At 40.7% G+C, this 14,691-nt stretch overlaps 1 long non-coding RNA gene across 1 annotated transcript in view; it reads right to left on the bottom strand.

The window, feature by feature from the left end:
- Positions 1-5,101: 5,101 nt before the first annotated feature.
- LOC112966554 overlaps positions 5,102-14,691 on the bottom strand; it is a 45,859-nt gene continuing 36,269 nt past the window's right edge. Inside the window, exon 5 of the long non-coding RNA XR_003253659.1 lies at positions 5,102-5,518. This is a non-coding gene — a long non-coding RNA (uncharacterized LOC112966554). The remainder of the gene's footprint in view (positions 5,519-14,691) is intronic.

The following is a 14,691-nucleotide window of genomic DNA, read 5'->3' as shown; positions in this document are numbered from 1 at the left end:
AATCATACATATGGCCTGGTCCTGTTCTTACTCGCTGGCTAATCAGGCTCAAAGCTTGCTAGCAGATCTCACACACAAATACACACAAATTGGTCTCTCCAATAGCTGGTCCAGACCTAGGGTCCCTCCAACAGCTAGCTCAGACCTCTGGTCCTTCCAGTGTCCAGCCCCCAGACCTATATTCTCTCCAGTAGCTGGCTTTTAGACCTCTTCTACTCACCAGCTAATGCAGTTTAAAGTTCACACTAGCATCACATGCACACAAATGGGTCCCTCCAGTAGCTGGCCTTAGACACTCAGTATATCCAGTAGCTGGTTCTCAGATGCCCAGTCCTTCCAGTTGCTGGCACTCAGGCTGCTCACTCTACTCGCTGGCTAGTCTGGTTTGAAATTTGCTACTGGATCATGCAGACACACACAGACACACAGACACAGACACAGACACACAGAGACACACACACAGACACACACACAGACACACACACACAGACTCACACACACACACACAGAGACACACACACAGACACACACACACACAGACTCACACACACACACAGAATGGAGAGTACGCTCACATAGGAAAGTAGCCCGGAATAGAGTTTAATAAGAAGATAGGACAGACTGTCATGATCAGGCACAGGCATGGCCAGACAGGCATACTGACAGCAGCTTGTTTGCATGCAGTTCACCCTTTTTATCTCCTCTCCTCTCCATTTTCCCATGCTTTTTCCTTCCCCAGGCACCCCGCTCCCTCCCTTTGACTGACTTTGCTCCTCCCCTAAACATCCCAAAATAAGTTTAGTACTTTTCCACAATCCCCTTAAATCATCCCATAGTAAGTTTAGAGAGTCCCACAGGCCCCCTCAAATATCCCGTAAGTTTGCTCCTTCTCATGAGAGCTATGATAATCAGTTACAAAGTTCTGGCTGAACCTCCTCTAGGCTTTCAATGGCCCATCAATCACTGATTCAGGAGTTCTGCACTTTGTTATTGTCTTGGAATCTCCTGTTCCTTAGGATTTGGGTGTCTGAGTGTTTAATTTATTACTTCTCCTGTCTCTTGTCTTAGTGTTTAATGCTGGATAACCAATAACCAGATATTCTTACATTCCATGTATTCTTAGAGGAACCTGAAAAAACCCACAATCAAATCAATCCTTTTTATCAGATAAATTCATAGGTGGGACAGAGCCTGCATTGCCATTAATTTTCTCCACTCCTCTACAAAATTCATGAGGCTACCTGAAACAGCACTATTCAACTTATGACTGGTGGATCTAATTCTGTCTGAAGTAGTGAGACTCTACAGTCCTAAGAATATCGAGTCTCTCTATTCACTCAGACTTAAAATGTCAAAGAGATAGGGAGTTCTAAACAGATTAAGTTTTTCAAGAGACTGTACCTTTTGAAAGTAAAAGTCCTAAATCGATCTTTGGGCTTCTATCTGAGTCTCTGAAAATACTCTGCCTAAAAAGTGCTGGTGAAACACCAATTTTGTCCTGATGTGGCACTGAAGTACCAGAGATATCATTGCATTCATAGAAACTTATCCTGTCAAGGTGGGAAGTACTAGGTCATGTGAATGCCACCAGAGCCCTGAAAGTGGCAGACGGGCAAGGAATGACTTTACCATGTGAAATATAGGCCACATTTCACTCTTTGCAGCACGACACTTGGGAACCACAGCACGGTACTGCTGCCAAGTCCACGCTTAAGGATACTGGTCAACAAATTGTCTACCTGGGGCAGAGTCCAGGCTTTTGCCTGTGCAGTGGAAGTTTCAGCACTGCCTGCCACCAGGACAGAATGTCATTCTTTCTGTTGTCAGGAAAACTGTGGGATATTTTAGTGATTTATAGCCAAATGAATGGCAGAAGGAACTTCTATGAACTTTGAGTTGTGTCCTGGTCCTGCAAACCTCACTGTATGTCATGTGAACCTAGAGCAAACAAGATTTGTGAGAATCCCTGAGCAGCAATAGGAACTGCTTTTTAAGGCACATATCACCTTGCAACAGGGAAAAGGTACACACCAATTGCCATTAATGATGGCTGCTGTGGGAGGAAAGCAGAAGCCTGAACATCGGCCCAGCAGCAAGTACAATTAGGTTGCACTCTTACTGCATGCTCCACAGCACAGATACAGGACATGACTGGTGATTTATTTTCCCTCAGCAGAGGAAGAACTAGGTGAAAAGTACATAAAGGAGGAATTATGCTATGCTGTGCAAAATTTCTGTTTGGTTTGAGAGCACGTGAGCCAAGAAAACAATCACTGGTTAGTGCAACAGGAAGAGAAGGGGCACAACAGGCAACATACATTGCTATAGCTATTACTCACCAGATTATTTATCATCCATATACAGATATTATTCATGAACAGGGAAAAAGCAAGGAAAGGGCTAAAGTAAATCAAGTGACAGACTATCAAGGCTCACCGGCATGAATTCTAGTAGGGTTCAGGAGCTCCCAGCCTTCCCTGCCACACACATAATATTTATGTCTGTCATTAAAGCCTCCATGCAAAAACAACACCAGGCTTATTTTAGATTCTGACTTAAGCTCATAGAGAGGACAGCTGACAGTCTACTGACTAATTTAAAAGTCTGAGGGCTCATCATGTGGTTGATTGCAAAGTAACATTTGGAGAGATTTAGTGGAATATAAAGAGACAGTGTTGTTTTACCCTCAGAAGGAGCCAAAGACTTGGGCATCTGGCATTTGAAAATTCCTATTGCTCTGTTAATTTTCCTTTGCAGAGGCAGGAAATCAGCCTCTCTCACTTCCAAAGATGTAGGGAGCCAGACTGAGCCAGACAGCGAAACTCAGACCATTTCTATCTTCATATTAAGAATCTGGCATGCAGGTGCACAATGAGCTTTTACTGCTCTGACTACGGCCTGTTGGCATAAGGAGCAGTCCAGCTTCCCTCCACACCACAGCCATAACATCCTGCCACTTCTCTAGTTCCAGCACTAGCCATCATGAAACTGTATGGATGGAAACTAAAACCTAAACCTACAAAAATCCCAGTGATTTGTTTTTAGCTGCATCGGCTGGCATGGCCTCATGATCACTAGTGCCAATATAAGGAAAGGAGAAGGCCAGTACAGGTGAGCACAGACAATCTTTCAATCTTAGATTGGTTTAAACCGCTTTTGCAACTGCCCTCTTCATTTTCTTCAAAAGATGACAACTGAGTTAGCTTTGGTCCAAGGGCTTAGAAAATAAGAGAGCAATAGAGCTTTTCAAACACTGAACAAGACGTTTGAAACATTGCCCCCCTCCTGAAGAACACCCAGTAGCAAGAGTTTGAAATGTTTTCATTAGTGACATCTACTAAAGTATGTATAGCACAGATGTATGGATATCCATAGATATCCAGTTAGCACTTGTGCCGCTCTCCTGAGGACATAAGGGGTAGAGGGTTCTCAGTTAGTGCCACTCAGATCTTTTGCAATATGGGATACAGATGAGAAAAATCTGTCCTATTAGGAAGGAAAAAGAAGCTTATGGGATCATTATACATGCTTTATCTCAAAGAACCATGGACACTGTAAAATAAAATTTTCCTTCTTTTCATGACTACATATGTGGATTCTATGAAGTGACTAGCCAGGAGTTTGGTTGTACAGCCATAGAAAAGTGTGATGAAAATGACCAAAGTTGCCGAAACAGCTCTGTAGACTAGTATTTCTGAGGTGGGGGAAGAACTGACCAACAGCGGGAATAGTAAAGACCTACAAAATCAGGACTGGTACAGAGAAGATGGATAGAAAATGATTATTCATTATTTCTGACAAAACAAGAACTAAGGGTATCAAAAGAAAGTATGAGTGAGAAGCTTTAGCCTAAACTAAAGGAAGTCCTTTTTCATACAAAAGACTAATAATGGAGCTCATTGCTGTGGAATGCTGTGGAGATCATACATAAAACTCAGTTTAGAAAACAGCTGCACAAATTCCTGAAAGAAAAGGCTGTTAAATACAACAGTGCAGATGCAATCTCTACTTCAGAGGTCTCTAAGCCACAGAGTGCCAGAAGTTGGGAAGGCAGCCTGGAGAAATATCATCCAGGACAGKAAACCTGTTGTTATATTCTTCCAATACCTGCTACTGGCTTCTGCCAGAAATAGGGTACTTGTCTCAAAGGAACTTGTCTGAGCCAGAAAGGCCATTCTCATGTTTAGAGGCAGTCTGAGAGCTGCTGGAATGAGCTTTCACCTGAGCTGGAAATCCAAATTATCAATATTGTATCCCATTCCGATGCAATCAGCCATACCTTTTGACAGGCTCTGGGCTTAAACCCTTTTCTTTTAGAGCTGCCGTTAGGCAAGGTTCTAGGTCTCCTAAGCATTTTTGCCTTGTTTAGGTGATATACATCTGCCTTTAGGTGATATATATCTGCCTTATACATCCACAATATATAGCTTTTAAATCACACAGAATGTGATAGAAAAATACTGAAAGATGGAGATACTGATTGCTATGGCAGGCTGATCCTTCCTGTATAATAAATACAGGCAGGGCCATTATGGAAAATAGTAGAATGAGAATTTGACTTGAGATCCTGAATTTCATTTGTCCTCTCAGCTTGAGAAATGGGCATGTAAATGCTGTTTCAAGTAATGGTTTGAACAAGAGAAAGTGGGCTTAATTGGCACTCCCATTAGAAATGAACTTTAACAGAACTTAAGAGAGGGACCAAATTGCTTTGATGTCAACAGAATCCTAACAAGAGTGAGCAGGACTCCAGATTTCCTTCTAAAAGTCTAGCAGAAGAGATCCCCAAATTAAGATTTTATATCCTTTCTGGAGAATGGTATCAAAGTGAAAATTTGATTTTCCAAAGAATAACTCCTAACTGTTAGTGTCATCCAGATCCCATCTTTGGTATTTGTTTTAGAGATACTAGGTCTGGGTAATGTAGCAACTTGGTATTACTCAAGGATATATCTTGTATAAGCAAGCAAAGTTATAAACTGGTGGCTCGAGAGTTGTGGAAGAGTCATATGTTAGGATTGATACAGTCATGCTGTCACTATTAAGATTTTTCAATTACTTGCTTTGCTTTACTTTCCATAACATTTTGGGGATTACCAGACACATAGAGAAAGTGAGATGCAGGAAATCAAAAAGATGTCAGCTTTTGATCTTTGTTTCTTCCCACCGTAGAGCAAAAGAGACAGAATTTTTTATTATCACAATGTGGTATTTAGAATCAAATCTCTCCAGGGCCATTTGTGGCAGATTCCTTTCTGCTCAGGTTTTCTCTCTCCTGAGAGATGAAGTTCCTCTGACTTGACTTGGTTCAGGAGGTACTGTTCCCATAGCTGAATTGTTTCTTCACATCAGCAGTCTAGTCTCACACCTATGTGTATGTATTACACAGCTGTGGCATCACCTATCAAAATCTCAGCCTTCATTTCCTGCAGAAAAATCAGGAAAGGCTGCAAACATTGTCCAGAACTTCAGGATGTTTATATGATGGCTGTTACAGACCACATTCCTCTGACCAGATCTGGAAAGATACATGATTAAAATGTTGGTGGTATCAGCAGAAGAAATGGATTTCTCTTATGATTGTCACAATTTATCCACTTAGAGCCACAGAGGTGACTGCTGGAAGAAACATTCCAGATAAGTCTTCAGAGAACGCATGTGTTTCTTTGTAGGCTACAATTGTACTTGTACTGTAAGAAAAGCACACGCCTACAATAGCTTTCAAAAAACAGAAAATATTAAATGCTACTGAAGTTCAGCCCATTCCTTTATCAGCATCCTGTGACCTATGGAAATGCATAAAGTAAAAGGAAAATCAGAAAAAACTGTTCCTATTGTCTGCAAGTCTAAAAAAAGGAGACAAGTGATTAAAACAGACACAGGTAAAGAAAATCATAAACAAGAAAGTTCATTTTGATATATCCCAGATTTTGAGAGGCACCCAAGAATTGCTTTGCCTCACACAGTAACACCTCAGCAGATAAAGAACATCATCCTTTATTTCTTTTTTCTGCTTCCAACAGAAGGTTGAACCAGATGCTCTCCAGAGGTCCTGTCCAACCCACGCTTTTCTATGATTCTATAGTTCTTCAAGTTTGGGAAATGCAGAGCTAAGGCAAAACTGTTACTTTGCAAAGGAACCTTTATCTCTATTTCATGACATTCTTTCATTAACTTTATTCCTGAGTCCCACACCATATGTAGGTCACTGGCCACAGCAGAATGATTCCTAGTCAACAGCAGAAATGGTGCCAACAGGTAGGGCATTTAACTGTTCGTATCTTCTAGATCAGAAAACATCAGAAACATCAGAAAACTCCCTCTTTCGCTTGTCTTGGAATTCCTACATTTCAGACAGACCTGGAGGGCTGATCTTTAGAATAGGCTACAGAGAGACAATAACCAGATGAGGAGTTTTCAATCCTTTCAGTTACAGCTTCGCATTCTACCTATAGCAAAACATTTATCCTTTTTTTTTTCCTCACACATATTTAATACCTCAGCCATAATGAATGAAGAAATGGTTAAACATTAGAAAAAGGAGCTAAACTTCACACTCTGCATATTGCACAGATGCACAGACATGCACAGTGCAATATGTGTATTGTATGGGCACATTAAGTTACCATGTCTGATTTTGAAAATATCACATTTGTGCATATACAGGTAACAAGTAATAGATGAGCAGTAGTTCAAAAACAGAGACAACTACTAGCCATATTCTAGTTTCGAGAATAAAATGCAAGGAGAAAAACAGACAGTCGCTCAGGCAAATACAATATATAGTTTAAATCTCATGCTTCTATACTGCAAGAGGTGTCTAATGAAAGGGAAAGCAGAAGTGGAATAGAGGAAGGGAATTCCTGGGTCCTTCTGCTTCTGAGCGTGTGTCTAGAGGAAGAACACATCTGCAGCCACCCAGCAGAAAATCCTAGAGAGAGCCACCAAGAGAGACTGAAACAAATCATATACAAGATGAGGCTGATTAAATTGAAGGGAAAGGAAGAAGAAAGTTGTGCACACATCAGTGGGGAATTGGAGACATGACAGTACCAGTCAAGTGGCATTTTTAAGAATGACAGCAAAGAGACACTTCTCAAAACCCTGCTTGGATTTTGACCCTTAGTTCCCAAAGCCACCCTGCCTCAAGGAGAACATATTGCATCACTTTGCATCACATTACTTAGATTCAAAGTATACAAAGGTTATCCTACATCTCAGAGGAACTTTAGACTAAATATTCCAGTTGAAAACAAATAGATTTAAAATTTGTGGAGATGCTGAACAGAGCCAGTAAGGTCTGATGAGCTCCATGTGTTTTCATTCCCAGCAGGGCTCAGCTGACCCCTTTGCATGAATTGGTGAGGGAAAACACAGATGAACTTTTTAAAATCAGCTTCTTCTGTGAGCTGCTCAATTCTCTGGGTATACATAATACATCTGCACCTCCAGGCAATGAAAGTGTTTAGAATTAACTGTATTATATGACTAATATGAAGAATTGTATTTCTAAGAGAACTGAGACAAACTTTCTCTGAACTCTGCTGTTGAAGAGAGAGGCTCAAAGAACAAATAAAAGCATATGCTGAAGGTGTTGAACTCATCTTTGAGTGCAGCTACTTTTTTAACCAACTATCTACTTGCCCTTTATTGTCCACCATCAATTCTGAGAGCTGCAAATTTGCCCTCTCTGAAGAGACATTTCAAATGAAATGGTGCATCCTAATTCAGCTGCTGATTTCCATTGGCAGCTAGGAAAGAAAGGTACCAGTTTAATTTAGATGCCTATGAAGAAATTAAATACCAGTGAAGGCACACCAGGGTACTTATAATGTTCTTATACTGGTATCACATATGGCTTATGAAGTCTTGAAATAGGGAAGTGTGAACACAGGTGATTCTGACCTGCTCTTGAGCAAGAAATGTCACTTTTGTGTGAAAAGAGCAGGGGAGTGGAAAACAGCAAACAGTTGTCAGAATATACTTCTTGCACTGGTTCAGCCACTACCATACGCTTCTCAAAGTTCCATATTTCAAGACATTTCCTAACAAATAAATACTTGTACAGATTTATACTGCATATGAATTTATGAATCTCCAGGGGCGGCCTGAAGGATTGCAGAGCCCACCCCCACCTGAACTTTACAACAAGCGATAAATTCTTTCTGGGTCTTATTTACCTCTTGTGCTAAGTACAGATGGTGCACATGTTGGCGTTGGCACAACACAGCAGCACAGGCTTTGCCTGTGCAGTAGCTCTAAGTGCAGATTTACCTAGTTACTCCAGAAGTCAAAAAGATGAGGACATTGTAGCTTGGTCTGACCGTGAACACGGGAGAAAGTTTGAAGGTACTGTACAAAGTAATGACTATTTTTTTTCTGTTTTCCAACATATAACAGCAAACTATTCAAGTATTATCTTGAATCTATGCTATTCTTACTTTGTATAATACTGTTCTCTGAAATAGCCATGACAATATATGCATGCACATATGTCCGCTACAAAATTTCCTGTTCATCCCCACCAGATCCCCACCAGCTAAAAGCATTAGAGCTGCCACCAAGTATGCATATATACATATTCTGTCTCTGTATATTGGATCTTAAGAAAAGATGATAAGCAGTGCTGGCTCACTTTGGCCTTAACTAAAACTGCACAACCCTCCATAATCTTGTATTTGATGGCATTATTCCATTAAACTGCACAGTGACTTTGTGAAATATAAATTGGCATTATCATCTGATCCTGTCCTCACTCTAGGATAAATTTAAAATAATTCCACTGGAATCAATGTATTTATTGATTGATTGACATGACATGGAAACTTTGAGAGAGATTTTTATTAATAAATTAAAGAATCACTGAAGAAGTGAAACTGCTGTATGCAATTATGCAATGTCTTTTATGAGAACAGGCCAAAAGTGAGGCACAGACCCTTGAACTAAAATTACGTTAATGGCTAGAAAAGAAATGATCTGTATCTGTTTCTTCTAACATGCAAGTCACATCTTTATATTCTGGGTTATATGGTAAAACTAAGAAAAAGGTATATAAATAATTTGACAATCTAAATGGTCAAACGCTGCACTCAGATGAAAGATAGACATAAAAATAATGTATATAGAGAAAGTGGCTTGGGGATATGCTTTTTTTTTCCCTCCTAAAGCAAAAGAAGATGTTTGTGATTATTGAAATGCAATGCAAGTCATTTGAAATTCAAATAATCTGCAAAACTGCAAAACTGGTGTGTGGCCACGAGAGGGCAGAAAGAATATTCATTTAAAAGCAAGTTTCTGCAGGAGAATAACATATTCCTTCAAATAAAATGTGCTTTAGATTGCCATAAGATGCTACTGAAGGAGTTAGGAAAATACGAACTATACAGTTAGCTTTATGAAGGTTATCTTGTGATCATTCAATGCTAACAAAGGCTGGTAATACTGAACTTTCAAATTTTAAATATATAAACTACTCCTAGAACAAGTAAACTAAAAAAAAATGAAACAACTGCAATGGCAATTGATGTAAAGTCTGAAAAGAGCATTTCTTGAAGTGTGTATTCAGCAGTCTATCAATGTGTTCTATCTTTTGTCTTTTAGCGCTGGCATAAGGATAGTAATGTGTATTATTTCTCATTCCAAGAAACAGTGTGCTTTGGCTCTTCTTGGATCTGAATGCATCTGTAGCTCTCACCATATAATGGCTATCAAAATCAGTGAGAAGTCTGGAGAATGACACCTCCATCCTCTTTGTCCAAATGCTCACATTCCTCTGTTTTCACCACCACAATTAGAGGATGATGCAAATTAAAGAAATGACTTTTCTCCCTACTTAGCTGAGCTGGCCTCACTTTTTCTCAACCCACTGCCCTTTAGGTAACAGAAATACAACTTTAATCAGTCAGAAATGATCTTTCTGTTTTCTGTTTCCACTGGCTAAATCATGTTATGTCACCTGCAGCATTTCCAGTTTCAGTGTGGAGAGATACTGGTTTAATAACTGCCTCTACAAACCTGAATCTTCTCTGCATTAGGTAATGGAAGTTCAAAACAGCTCTGATTTGAGGTCATACATCAGCCATAGTCAAACACGGACGACTCTTTTACCTGCCTATCAGAGTCACAAAGTAACTGTATTCCCTGGGAGCTGAATATTTTGCTTCAGAAGGCACATTATGCCTCCCATTCAAGCAGTGTCTTCTTGCAAGGCTCTTTCTTCTTTTTGTCCCAGCACTTCCACAGCAAGCACACTGTTATGCCAGAGCCTTCATTTTGCTTATCCTATGTTTTCCTTTTCCCTCTTTTCACATAACTTACTTACATAGATAACTTAGTAAAGACGTCATGCTTGTAATTATCATTTTTAGGATTGTGTTGAGGTCAACTTTTCTTAGGTCTCCAGCACAGCCTGGGAGGAATTCTCAAAAGATCATATGCTTCTTAATGCCACCTCATTTTTGCTTTTGCCTTCTGACTTCCACAGCGTTTTAGAACTAAAACAGGTTGTGACAAGCTCATTCTCTGCATTCTGTGTACCAGACAAAATGCTTTCAGGTTAAATCGATGGAGTCAGGGCCCAAGATGAGACCCAAAGCACAGCAGTCCTTGGAAATCCATTAAAATATCCACCTTTCCCTAAGTCTTTTGTCACATCAGCAACTGTAGCCACCCTGCTAAGGAAGCAATGCAAAGAGATATCAGGGACCTTTGTCCATTAGTTCTGATCCCTAAAGAGACTCACTAACACCTGGACACACAGGTGAGAGATGACCATATACCAGAGATACATCCAACTTCTTGGCAGGCAGTGGTAGATCTACACGTGGGAACTCTCTTTGGGTTTGGAGGGTACCAGTGATCACCTGAGACTTTTTCTTCCAGTCAGCTCACCCTCTATAATAATGAATAATGCAGGTCAGTCTTCTAGTATCTTAAGACTTCAACTCTTTATCTTCCATGGTCTTTTTTTGGAAGGAAATAACAGTTTTTCAAAAGCTGAATAATTAATGAATGAAGGAAAATATTCTCTGAGCCTTTCTATACATTCATCTCTAGACTAAGATGAACCATGGAAAAAAAAACAGAAATAATGTTTTTTTGGAACATATTTTATCTGTGAACTCCAGGGGTATTGATTTAGCTATAGCACTGGTACATGGCACAAACATTAAAGGGTAGTTCGCTTTTATGTGATGGCCAAGCCATCCATGTTAAAAACAAACTAGTGTTCCAAAACCATTATGAACAAATTACTGTCTCTGCTGGATGATAGCACAACAGTGTACATAATAGGTCTTCAGAAAAGCTATGTATGCATTATCACTTGCCAAAAGACTTGCTTACAGGTTTCTCCCAATGTTTTTCTAAGAAAGGTAGGTCCTCCAGCTCATTTTACCCTGCCTGGTGAAAGAAACTACAGAACAAAAATACTCTTTCAAACACATCCATTTATTTTGACACCAGTTCAACTCAAACAAAAAAATACACTGAGAGAAAAGAAAAGAAAAGAAAAGAAAAGAAAAGAAAAGAAAAGAAAAGGGCCAGCAGAAGAAAGCAAAACAGATCAAAATCTATCACCATGACTGTCAAACACAGGAAGACAGAAACTTCCAGTAAGCCAACTAGCCAGTATTCAAACTCCAGCAATGAGTCCAACTATTTCAACGGATGGTGTGAAAATCTCCCACAAAACATAAGCAAAAGACATTGATATCTCTGAGAATGGGAATAAGAAGCAGCAGTTCACAGAAGTCCTGCTGTTGTGCTGCCTGTCTTATTTGAAATATTTTATGCTCACCCAATTTGTGAAGAATTGAACTGACACCCAAATTACTTCACTGAGTTCTTCCCAGACATACTCAAACATGGCCAATTTTTCTGTAGTGAACTGGTTTTTGGCTTGGCTCGTGGCTGTATTTATTACTTTATCATGCCTACCATTATTCAGGAGAGGTAAAACAGACCATCAGCTACTTCTCTCCCAGACCGCAGTTCCTAAGTGTGCTGTCTTCATGCACTAGGTAACCATCTGTCGACATCACTATGTATGTATACATCTATGTATCATCCCAAAAGATGCTCATCATCCTCTCACTGTGTTGTCAGAAACTACAAGAAGACGGGCCAAAGTATATTCACAGTGTACTACACTGAGCCAGAAGGTAGGCTTAGTTCCTAGTTTTGCTCCATTCAGTTTCCTACTAATTTTTTTTTTGACAACAGACAGAAAACCTTGGAAGGAGAGAGGCCACTCCCCAAATATTTCTCCCCACTCTGGAATAATATCTCTCTGGGGTTGAGTAAGCACAACATTTGAAAGCCTGTTACATTCAGAAATGAATTTTTACTTAGGTATAATTCCTCAGGACATCAAGTAGAGTTTTCCTGTGTTTCCCTACTTTCTCCTACTGGAAGCTCTTCATACCGAAAAGGCTTACACTGGGATAATTCATTCTCTTAGCTGGGTATTTCTGAAAGCCCTGGGGCTGAAATGGGAAAGATGGCAATTCCTTCTTTGGAGAGACATCACCCTGGAAACTAGTGATTTCCTTTGGGGCTGGGCTATGTGAGTGATTTCCCTGGGGAGAGGAAGGACTTGAGACTTTGCTCCTGCCACCTGGCTTGTTACTTCATCATCTCTGTCCTAGTGTTTTCCTCAGCCATCCATTACCAGCCCTCTATCCTGAGTGGCCTCACTGAGCTATAACCTCACTGGCTTGTGTGAAGGAGTTGGGCCAGTTTCCCAGGAAACAGAATTAGAAGGAGAGTGGAAGTTCCTTCTGCATGTGTTGGACTGTGTCAGGAGAGCACTGCTCATAGGCATGGGGATGCCTTGACCCTTGGTTTGGATCTGCTGCTAAAGGTATTAGTCAAGGGCAGGGAAATTACCTGTGGTTCCCATCCCAGCCACCTGAAAGTGAACTATGTGTCTGGAGCTGAATGCAGGCTTTAGGATTCAGAGGAGGGTTTGGAGCAGTGCAGCTGCAGGGACATGGGATGTATAGGTTCAGACCTCCCTGGATTGGGGGATATGGACTGGTGCCTCACTGGTCATAGTGTGACAGGTCAGACTGCAGATGGGCGTAAGTCTGCATATTGTGAATTCAGAGCTGAATGCAGTGAGATTCTGATCTGGATGCTATGGACTATGGATGAAATGCCAGAGAATGATGAAGTAAAATAGGTGGCGTAGATCCCTGCCTCAGGAGGTAGACTCTCTTGTGGGGCTGCAAAGAGAGAGGCTGAGTACTGAGGGACCTGCCTACATGCACAATGGGCATGGGCAAAAGAAGCCACTAGTCATAGGCACCAGCCATGGGGGCCTTACGTTTCACAGAAAGGATAGTAAAACTGGATAGAGAGGAATTTCAGCTAGGGTCTGAATAATGTGGACTCAGAACTGCATTACATTACAGAACCACAGCAGTCTGTCTGGAAGGAAAGTCTGGCTTCTACTTCTTGCCCCTTGCAGAATTCAGATCAACAGCTCTGAATATTTTTCTCTTTGCAAGCCAATAGTATTTCAATCTGAGTCATCAGTATGAGATTCCCATAGTGCTTATGTAGATATCATAGCCGACCACTCAACACTCTAGAAAATGCTAGCATGACAAAATTAATTTTGACTTTTCACTTGAACTTAGTACATCAGCTGCTGTTCTTACAACACATCTGGTCAACCCCTCCAGACAACCTAGAAGAATAATACATATAAATATTTTCAAATTAGTTTCCTTCATAAGGAGAAGCGAAATGTTTTGCATTTCACTGACTTATGGCTGAAAAGAAGGGGACTTGATCAAAATATCCCTTTTGTCAAACCTTTGCCAAAGTCAACATTGCAGGCCTATACCAGTGAGATGAATGTTTATTGCTGCTTCCTCCCTGAGGCCCTCCTCAGACTCATCTTGCCGTGGTAAGTTCCATATCCAAAAGCTAGCAGCCCTTCAAGTGTGGAGCAATACAGAAGTGGATAAAGGTACAAGTAAAAATATAAGGTGGTAAAACAAAGGCCTCTCAGCCTTTTCCACATGATGAGCCATTGTTTTTTTAGTCAGGAGGATCCTTGTCACAGCTTGTGGAGAGAAAACGGAAAGCCAGTGCATCCTTTCATGTCTATAAACTTCTAAGTGTATTACACTCCTGTACTGGCCTTGTGCTAGAGCAAATAGGGGCACAAGGGCTTCCTCAGGAAAACCTAGGATTCTGCCAGTTGAAACAGGGCACAGATACAAGGGAACGCTCCACTGGTTCCTGTTAAAGAGTAGTGCTTCTTTGTGTATTTCATCTATGAAGTTGCTGGTGCTTTTTCAGCAAAGACTCCTACTGCTGTGAACCAGAGCTTCACTGGGTAGAAAGAACAAGTCCCAGTGCTTTTCTCTCACACACCTGAGCAGCTTAGAACAGAGGCAACTTGTACAGATATAAATGGCTGTATGGGGTTCTAGAAAGCAGAGGGTTTTAAGCTGTCTCATCTTGCACCTTTCCTCACAAAGAGCTATTCAGAGCACCTGCCCATGCCACCAGTGTTGAAATACAACTTCCCTCAAGAGAAAGGAGGAAGAAAGCATATCCCCTCAGCACAAAGGTAGAAGGAAAGAGAAATCATGGCAATTAGGAGAAAATTCTTTCTATGAGAAGTATAAACGGATTGCCCTTTCCAGAGTGAGGCTGGAACTCAAAGCTGAATCC

This window comes from Apteryx rowi, unplaced genomic scaffold (genome assembly GCF_003343035.1).
Source record: "Apteryx rowi isolate R43461 unplaced genomic scaffold, aptRow1 scaffold_248, whole genome shotgun sequence".
Classification (NCBI taxonomy): domain Eukaryota; kingdom Metazoa; phylum Chordata; class Aves; order Apterygiformes; family Apterygidae; genus Apteryx; species Apteryx rowi.
Note: the sequence above shows the minus strand (reverse complement) of the source record. Positions and strands in the feature narration are given on the sequence as shown.